General features: G+C 37.1%; 1 long non-coding RNA gene across 1 annotated transcript in view; it reads left to right on the forward strand.

Annotated features, from left to right (window-relative positions):
* The window catches only part of LOC129619887 (uncharacterized), a 47,763-nt gene extending 41,548 nt beyond the window's left edge, over positions 1-6,215 (forward strand). Inside the window, exon 3 of the long non-coding RNA XR_008698230.1 lies at positions 6,131-6,215. This is a non-coding gene — a long non-coding RNA (uncharacterized LOC129619887). The remainder of the gene's footprint in view (positions 1-6,130) is intronic.
* Positions 6,216-10,319: the final 4,104 nt, after the last annotated feature.

The raw sequence follows: 10,319 nt of genomic DNA on the forward strand, positions 1-10,319 counted from the left end.
ACATGTCAAGATGAAGGAGCTGCTGCTCAAAATTCTGCCTTTGGAAAATTTGCTCCAGGGAAGGAGCAGCCATTGGAAAAATGTAGACAATTTCCTGATGTTAGAAACAGGCTAAGCTGAAAGTGTAGAAAGCCTTCTGGAACTTAATACATGTAATTCTTAGACTCCAACAAGAAGGATAAAATATGGAACTAAAATACACAAGATGAAATTGGCAACAATTAAAATTATATCAAAATAAATTAAAAAATTAATTATAAGAAAATGGTGTGAATTAGTATAAAGAATAAAACAATAAAAAGAAATATGATCATGCAGAATTGTGAGAAGAAACCTCTATTGTCTCAATATCTCTGTTTTCTTAGCAAAATCTTGATCTATTTCTGCCCACTATACTTTAGGTTTAATCTTTAAATCTTGACTGTTCTCCAAGGAAATGAAATATATACAGATAATTTTTATGCAGTTGTACTTAAAATATTGTTTTCTCTGGATAAATCACCCTACTAGCTATTACTTTCATTTTGACATTGTATTAAAGTTTTGAACTTGTTTTCTATGGCTCCATATTGTTGAAAACAAGCTGATAAAAGAAAACCTTAAATATAAACTGAAATGCAGAATATAATTGAGAGATTGCTGGAATTTTAAAAACATATAAAAATTGAGCAAGTCATGTGTGGGCTCCCATATTTCTAGTCTTGAATACTTTTTTGCCAATTTATTGATTCATAAAATGTTCACCATCCATCATACCTATTAGAAAACTGTAAACTATGATTAATGCTCCTTGTAAGCATTATATTTGGTCAGGGTACTGTATCATCATAGAAAAATTAATCACTTAAATCAATATTGAATTGAGATATATGGTTAGGATATCTAAAAACACTCTGTCTCTAATCATTATTTGGTGGTTTTTCTAATCCTGCAAGAAGATGAATGTCGTATTAACTAATGACATCTGATTCAGGGCATCTTGTAACTAACAGCTCCCAAGGAGAGAAAGTCCACTAATGGAAGTTGTTATAAAGGGTAAAGGAAAGAATATGACAGAAAAAATTAAAGGTGCCAGAAAAAATAGGCTTTAAATTGAGAGTAATGAATGTGAAGTTTTGCTCTTGCATGGCAACAATAATCTGTCACCTCCCACACCCTTCTTGGATGAAAAAAACTAATTGGCCTCAGAGATAACATCTGCTAAATGTAGTGTCAGAATAACAGGTAGTTAGAAATGTGTTAAAAAAGCATCTTAATTAAACTGATACTCATGAATTCTCAAAACTTTAAAACTTCCTATTAAATGATCACATACATTTGAAGAAATGTGTGGCTGTTTTGTAAACTGGAGATTATTCAAATACATTAAAAATCTGTCATTGACTTAAATTGAGAATAAAAAACTCATTTTTTAGTCTTTTGGTAATTTACAACTCAAAAAAGAATCCATAACCAGAGACTTCTTTGGGGGTAAACGTTGAGATGAACAACTAAATGCTCATGGGCTTTGTATATCCATGTGTATGTGGAGTGTGTGCTTGTGTGCTCAGTCACTTCAGTCATTTCAGACTCTTTGTGATCCTATGAACTGTAGCCTTCCAGGTTCCTCTGTCCATGGGATTCACCAGGCAAGAATACTGGAGTGGGTTGCCATGCCCTCTCCAAAGTGATCTTCCTAACCCAGGAATCGAAGTTGGGTCTCTTGCATTGCAGGTGAAGTCTTTACCACTGAGCCACTGGGAAAGCCTGTATGTGGAGTACATACAATTAAATGTTCAACATTGTTCTACCATTATTAAATTTAACATATATATGAACACCAGAAATACAATAATGGATTTCTACTTTCAAGTCTGGCCTCATTTAGCCTGGCCTTTTTCTTCTGGGATTCTATAATTCAAGTCATTCCTTTATTTATACAACCAAATATGAGTACTAGCTTTTCTATAAGTGTGTTCTGTTTCAGAAAATATGTTTAGAAGGAAGGTTGAATATCTGAATTCCACTTGGTTCTGAATGCAGAATACTGATCCACAGGAAAAAGGCTTCTGTGCTCTACTGATTTTGCAGAAATACCTGACAAAACAAAGTTAAACACGTCTCTTCACATTCTTAGAGCCCGTGATAGGACTAAACTGTATTGTCACTTTCTGAGAAGAGGATATAGTACTTAGCATTGACCTTCACTTTTTGACCATGAAAACCTGGACAGAAGAATCCTTGACCATAGGATGGAAGAATGTGTTGCCAAAGTCAATTTCTGTGTTTGTGATGGTCATTTTATACCTCAGAGGAGGGTTACACCTGAATTGGGAGTGAAGACAGTGACACCTGCCTAGTAAGTAGGTCCTGGGATCCCTACCCAGGAAACCAAAGTGTTTTCCCTACCACACAGGGTGGGCTTTGGAAGGAATGGATGACCGAGACAGGCATCCTGAACAGCACAAAGTCAGGAATCAAAGAGGCTGGGTGAGCTGCAGGGGGACCCTTCCTCCATGCCACATTTTGAGCTGTTATTTCAGTGTCATAGAACTTATTCTGTGTATCTACTTTCACTATGCTTTTAAAATATTAATCAATCAATGAATGATTTATACATTAGTAAATGGGTGGTGAGGCAAACCTGGGCCTGATCCTAACAGGGAAATTGAAGGCCAGTTCCTGTGGTCTGAGGAGGCTGAAGAGCTGCCCTTAGAATAGTCTTTCATTTAGTTTGTGTAACTTTCATGTGCAATATACTCAGAGCTCTCTCATTAAACACATCACTCAAGATACGCTTTGAACTGCTTTTCGTTCAGTGTTACCCATTTGTATATCCTTTACTAATATCTCAGATGTTTTTACAGTGATCCTTGAATATTATTGCTACCCTTGGTGATGATATTTGCGGCAGGGATTTGCGTCATTGGGTTTTCTCAAAGTGTACCTCCTTACTCTGTGTGTGTGCATGCTAAGTCACTTCAGTTGTGTCCGATGGACTGCAGCCTGCCAGGCTCCACTGTCCATGGGATTCTCCAGGCAAGAATACTGGAGTGGGTTGCTACGCCCTCCTCCATGGGATCTTCCCAACCCAAGGATCAAACCTGTGTCTCTTCTGTCTACGTGCATTGGCAGGGGGATTCTTTACCACTAGTGCCACCTGGGAAGCCATCTTGGACGGCAAAGGGTGGTGGTGGTGGGAGCCAGCTGCCTCAGGTGCAGTCAGTGGGGGGAAAGAACATTATCAGTAGAGAATTTAAAAACAATAATAAAACTAGGTCGGTCTGCTTTGTATTGTTATCATGCTCCGGTGATTTTAAACAGTGCAATGTAATAAAAATACTCCTACCTGCAGGGGCAGGTGCCACCCCTAACCAATGCTAGTAAAAACTTGTGTTGGAGAAACTAAACGTACTTTATTTTTATATGTTATGCTTTCCCTTCCTAATCTGTCATAAGGACAATTTAATCTCTCTTAATTGGTAAAATGGAATTATTTAAAATTAGCAATCTTATCCACAAAAATTTAAAATCAGTTTCTCATTAAGTTGCTTCTTCTTGATTACTGAAAGAAAAATGCCTATATAAGAAAAAGTGCTAGGTTTAAAACATATTAAATCCTAGGCTTTTTGTTTGTTTGTTTTAAGAGAGGAAGCATTGTATTGTTGGCTTTACTGTTTTTTAAAAAAATTATTTATTTATTTTGATTGGAGGATAATTACAATATTGTGATGGTTTTTGCCATACATCAATATGAATTGGCCATAGGTATACGTGTGTCCTGTCCATTTTGAACCCCCTGCCACCTCCCTTCCCACTCCATCCCTCCAGGCTGTCACAGAGCACCAGCTTTGGGTGCCCTGCATCATACATCAAACTCGCACTGGTTATTTTATATATGGTAATGTGTATGTTCCAATGCTATTCTCTCAAATCATCCTACCCTCTCCTTCTCCCACCATGTCCAAAAGTCTGTTCTTATCATCTATGTCTGCTTTGCTTCTCTGCATGTAGGATTGTTGGTACCATCTTTCTAGATTCCATATATATGCATTAATATATGGTATTTGTCTTTCTCTTTCTGACTTCACTCTGTATAACTGCTTTACTCTTGATGCAAAGCCCTTGGTTGTCATGGTGACTTTGAAACTGTGTAACCATTGAAACTTTGGACACAGAGTCAACTCTCCAGGCCTCCAGGCCTCTTTTTTTAAAGTCAGGCTGATGCTCCTAAAAGTCATGAATGAAGGAACTAGTCAGGTAATTCAACAACATGGTCATTTCAACTAACTATGCCAAATTAGGATAATTTTCAAAAATCTATACTAAAGGAATAATAATTGATTATATAACTATGTTAGCTTTGCTCATTTTTAGAAAAATAGATATGTGAGGTCTACTAACTCTCAAATAATAGTGCTGGATGTTTAAAGATAGTCTCTCAAACTTCTAGAACTCTTAAAGGGGAAGAAAAGAAATTCCTTTATGATCCAGAAATTCTGTTGCAGATGTTAGGAGGTGAAAAAACCCAGAAATGCATGTCTACAGATGGTAGACACTTCATAATCAGGTTGAAATTAGCCCACAATGAGGATTTTGCTACTCTTGCTGCCTTGTTGCCTTGTCTCATTGTTTTCTTTGAGGTTTCTTCCAGGCTTCTTTCCTATCTTGAAACCCTCAAGCGTATACAAAAGCATTCAGTATTCATGATGGACATATTTGAATTTTTTCGGTCTTTACCTGGGAAATGAGTATTTTAGACATGGGTCCCAAAGATCTGTGAATGTCAGCTACTTTTTTCAGTGATCAAAAAGACTGGTTTTTATTCATTTGTTTAAAAAAAAAAAGGATTGCTTGCCTAGTCTGTGCTAACACCATTGTAGGGGCTGAGACTGAGCAGAGTGGGTTCTCTGCCTTCCAGGAACTTGTCTTCTCTTTATGGGAAGGGGATTGGAGAAAACAGATGGAGTCAAGATGTGCAGATGTAGTTTTTTTGATTCATTTAGAGTCCTTGCATAGTAAACCTTTTATTCTAAACAATGAGCCCAGCAATGTGAGAGTAATGTACTTTTTGGGGTCAAAAGTTCCTACAAATATTTCCAGATGTCAAGACCTCATAGGTTTGACTGAAATTGAGCAGTCTGCCTGTCTTTCAGGGAAGCTAAACTCTCTCTAGGCCTGGCCCTGGTCACTTTTCCTAAGCCAGTGCAGTCAGAACTTTCATTTCATCTTGTGGTAGCAGCTCTTCCCAAACCTGGCTGTGCTTCAGAATCACATAGGAAATCACTTAAGATACTAGTTAAAAAAAAAAAAATCCATTCTCAGTTATAGTCTATATTTCTAGGAATGAGGGCATGCAGGACCTGGGATCTGTGGTATTCATAAAGTGCCCCAGAAGATTCTAATTAAACCAGCTGGCACCACTTCTCAAGCCAGATTTTAGAAACTACTATCAGATTAGTTTTTCTAATGCAGAGACTTCTTCAACCTTTTCCTCTGAAAGCTCAGAACTTTACAGTGTAAAGTATAAGGTATTTGAGGAGTCAGTCAAACCCACCTTTCTCCTTGATGCCATCAGGACTCCTGCTTACACTTCTTTTTCCTCACAGCCTCACAGTCCAATTCACTCTTCTACTCAAGGTCATATTCCCTACTCCCTTTCCCCTTCTTTTCTATTCTTTCAAAGCCCGGCTCAAGCCCCACCTCTAATATGACAATGTCCCCACCTTGCTGTCTTGAGTGGCCTCTATTTTGGACTCTTTTAGTCTTTATCATTTGGATCACTCATTTGTCAACTCTTGAAAAGTTTTCTAAGTGACTGGGACACATGGCATGCCATTTTTGCAATTCATTAATGACAAGCAAGTAAACAGCATTCACTAACACTCTTTAGAAATTAGTGCTGCTTGCTTGTATTTCAGAAGACATTTTGTAAATTCAGTGAAGATGTAAGCCTGTCTTTTTCACTAAAGCCATGCTCAATGCCTGGCACGTAAAAGTCTATAATTATTTGTTGAGCAAAGTTAGGAAAAATCCTATGTTATTGTCTCAAATCGTTTGGTATAACTTTTTGATAACTGTCTGGTGCCTGCTGTAATGAGGGTTTGGAGCTTTGCTTTTCACTCCTGTGTTCTCATTATTTCCTTTTTAGCACACAGCGGGAGTTTAAGCTGTCCACTTGACACCATGCCTGTCCCAGAATGAAGCTGTTTTTCATGACTTCAGAAGGCAAGTAGAGTAACCTGAATTACACTGTTTGTAATGTATAAACCTAGATGTTCCTCCACGGTGAACATTCTATCAGCTCAAAATGCTCACTCTGCTCCATAAAAGTGATCATGTTGGCTGCCTGAGCTTGTTTATTGTTGTGGGGTTTAGGGCAACTTTGAGTCTCTGACCCTACTTTACTAGAGAACTTCCATATTTCTGATTTTAATTGTGTTCATGTTTCATAATATACTTCATCTTCATTGCATATGATCTTTCTGATAGCTATAAGAAATAGCCCTTGTCATGTCTGAAAGTAGAGATTCCATTAATTTTCATAGTAAATTTTCAAGAGAAAAAAAACAAAACAAAACACTTGATAAAGCAGTTGCCTGTCCACATCTGGATTTAGAAAGCATCTTTTGCTACCAATTCTGCAGTTGTAAATAATCTTTGGTAATACAAAAATTTGTGTGAATGGCAGCCAAACATTGCTTATTTTGGCATAGATATTTACTAGAAGCTGAATGGTTCCTTGACATATTTTTACTAAATTATACAGTGAGTTGAGTACAGTTGATTCTAAACGGGCCCTTGAGATTCAGGCTGTTTTACCCTAAACTGAAAGGAGGAAACTGGGTGTTTCTACAGCACCAAGTGAAGGCTTCCTTCATCCATTTCTTCAGTAATTATTCAGTGAGCATCTTGTACAGGTCAGATACCACAGGACACCTGAGCTACAAAGGTGAGTAAGACAAGTGTACCTTATTCCACTGAAATCATAGTTTATTCAGATGGACAGACATTAAGTGGAGGCTGGATAGCATCACCGACTCGATTGCCATGTGTCTGAGTGAACTCTGGGAGTTGGTGATGGACAGGGGGTGTACTGCAATTCATGGGGTCGCAAAGAGTCGGACACGACTGAGCGACTGCACTGAACTGAACTAACTAGTAATGGTTTAGTTACTGTAGGGATAGTGGTATAAAGTAAAAAGGAAGAACCTTAGTGTATAATGAAAAGACATAATTAGAGCTCCCAACCTCATCTGAGGTGGTGAGTTGAGAGGAGGAATGGGAGTTCAGAAAATGGGTGCTACTTGTATATAAAATCTTAAAAAAGTGGGAATTATCAAGGCAGAGAGAAGAGTTACCAACTCCACAAATATAAAAATAATGAATGCTTATACAAATGACATTCTTATGATAAAATCTGTTGTACACATCTAATCCTTTTTCATATTTGTCCTGTCACTGATACTAGGTAAGAAGGACTTATGATCTGTAAAACCAGTTAAAATAACTATATTATGAGGAATAGAATGCTATTAAGGAAACTTTGAAGGTCAGGAGATGAAAAAGATTGTAAATGTTTTTGAAGAGAAAATGCCTGTTTGAAGTATCACATGAGAGTTCTAACCCATTCTACTAAACATTCATACTTTGATATATTTCTTGACATATATGAATTATAATATATTTTAACCTTCTAGATAAAATTGTGCCTGATTGACTATCCAGTTATAAGAAAATACTTAGTATTTTGGGTGTTTAATAAAGTAGCTAATGAATTCCCCATTTGTCAAAAATAATATAAGGAAAAAAATAAGAAAAAACAGACAGGCAGAAGATAGGATAAGCAAGAGAGTGAAAGTATTAGTTGCTCAGTTGTGTCCAACTTTTTGTGACCCCATGGGCTGTAGCCTGCCAGGTTCCTCTGTCCATGGATTCTCCAGGCAAGAACGCTGGGGTGGATTGCCATTTCCTTTTCTATGGGATATTCCTAATCCAGGGATCAAACCCGGGTCTCCTGCATTGCAGGTGGATTCTTTACCACCTGAGCTACCAGGGAAGCCCCAAGATAAGCAAGATGGGTAAATTTAACACATTATCTTATGAAAAATATGTTTAAAATTAAGTAAATTAATTTTTCATTCTTCTTCAGAGAGTTAAATATTCATTTAAGAACTGGAATCATTCTATATTGACAAGAATGATAAGCATGTTGATGGGAAAATAGTCTTGACTTTTCTCTATACCTTACTTTTGGAGTCCCTGGTATTTTAGGTGAATCTAAAATGAAGTTCTCATGTGAAATTCACTTGTGTTTCCTTCCAGTATTGGATGCTGACTAGGTTTAAGGGCTGAGAGAGGAAAGACACTAGCAGTGCAGTTTTAGGCAGACGTGAGCTGGGGCTGCAGTCACCTGAGCTAGCCCCTTGACTGTTGCTATTGAATTAATCCTAACAGCAACTTTTTTACATGTGGGAAAGCTGAGGCTCAGAGAGCTTAACTAATTTGCTGAAGTATTTGAACCAGGATTCAAATGTAGTCCAAAGCCCATTTTATTTCTTCTCAATTAAAGAAAAAATGTTTTTCCCCCCAAGAGAAAGAATGTTTATTATTCTGGATTAGTGGTTGTCTATAAAATGCTGAGAGGTCTCATAAAGGTAAACTTACATCTGGTGACTGGTTCAAAGAGAATTTTCTTAACTAGATGGTAAAATGTTCCTTAAAAGGGCTAAGTGTAGAAACAGAACTTGGATTGCTAATGACTTTCTTGTTCATATTTACTTTAAAGTTTTACTTTCTTTTCTTACAAACATAGAGATGTGCAATCTTAAGAGATAGAAATACATAAGAGCATAAAGAAAAAAAAAATCCCAACATGCCACCAAAGACAACTGTTTTATTAACATTACTGTTTTCTGCTAGCTTATTTCCTGTGAAAGTGTATTCCCAGCCATGTATTCATACTAAATATAAAATTTTGTGTCATTTTTCACTTAAAACTATAGTATAAGACTCTTTAATCTCTTAATAAAAACTGTTTGTAAAGCTGCTTTTAATAGATGCATATTATTCCATTGCATAACTTAGAAACAAGCAAGTGCAGGATTCATGTTACAAATGGATTATTATGATTCATGTTTAGGACTACTGAGGGAAATGTAAGGTGCAATAAAATTTCATATTTTCTTTCCGTGAAAGTCTTCTAAAAACCAATTAGTTTCCTTCAGATTAAGATATTTGCCAAATGGGACAAATTCACAGTAAATTTTATAGGTCAGGGTGTACATCTTTTGTCTAGACTTTCGGAGAAAATTTTGATCAATTCTTTAAACTTTATGGTAATTTGGGCCAAGGTGTTTGCTCATCTTTCCTGTGTCTGAAGATGTATTTGGTAGGAAGGCTTTTTGTCCTTTGTATTTTGGTTGGATAAAGTGAATATTTCAGCAAGTATAAAAAATAAGCCTATACCTCTTCTTGATTTTTATTCCATAAATATTTATATCCCATAAAACCTGAAGCATCAAGATTTACTTTATGTACATAGTCCTACCTATAGTCTGATGTTTCCTGGCTACTGAGTTAAGAGCATAGATTCTTAAATTATATAGCCTGAAGTCGAATTCCGAGTCAACTACTTAGGAATTGTGTGGTTTGGAGCAAGTTGCTCAACCTCTGACCTCATTTTTCTCATCTATAATGTGAACATAATAAACATTACCTACTTCAGAAGGTTCCTTGAGGATTAAGTGGATCAATACATGTAAAGCATTTAAAATTGTGCCTGGTGCACTGCAAGTGGTAAATAAATGTTCGCTATTGGACAGGAAGGCCTGGCGTGTTGCAGTCCATGGGGTCGCAAAGAGTCAGACACACCTGGGTGACTGAACAACAACAACAATTATTATTGGTATTATTATGTGCTCATCTCTCATTTGGTAACAAAGATTAGGTTAACTAGATCTTTGGTTAGCATGCCATTTTCACAGTAAAGCTTAGAGGTGAGATGAATTGGGAGAGTGGAATTGACATATATACACTATTAATGAGAACCTACTATATAGCTCAGGGAACTCTACCCAGTGCTAGTGGTGACCTAAATAAGAAGGAAATCCAAAAAAGAGGGGATACATATACATGCATGCTAAGTCACTTCAGTCATGTCCGATTCCTTGTGACCTGATGGACTGTAGCCCACCAGGCTCCTCTATCCATAGGATTCTGCAGACAAGAATACGGGGGTGGGTTGCCATGCCCTCCACTGGGGGATCTTCCTGACTCAGGGATTGAACCCACGTCCCTTATGTCTCCTGCATTGGCAGGTGGGTTCTTAACCACCAGCG

This window comes from Bubalus kerabau, chromosome 9 (assembly GCF_029407905.1).
Source record: "Bubalus kerabau isolate K-KA32 ecotype Philippines breed swamp buffalo chromosome 9, PCC_UOA_SB_1v2, whole genome shotgun sequence".
Taxonomy (NCBI): domain Eukaryota; kingdom Metazoa; phylum Chordata; class Mammalia; order Artiodactyla; family Bovidae; genus Bubalus; species Bubalus kerabau.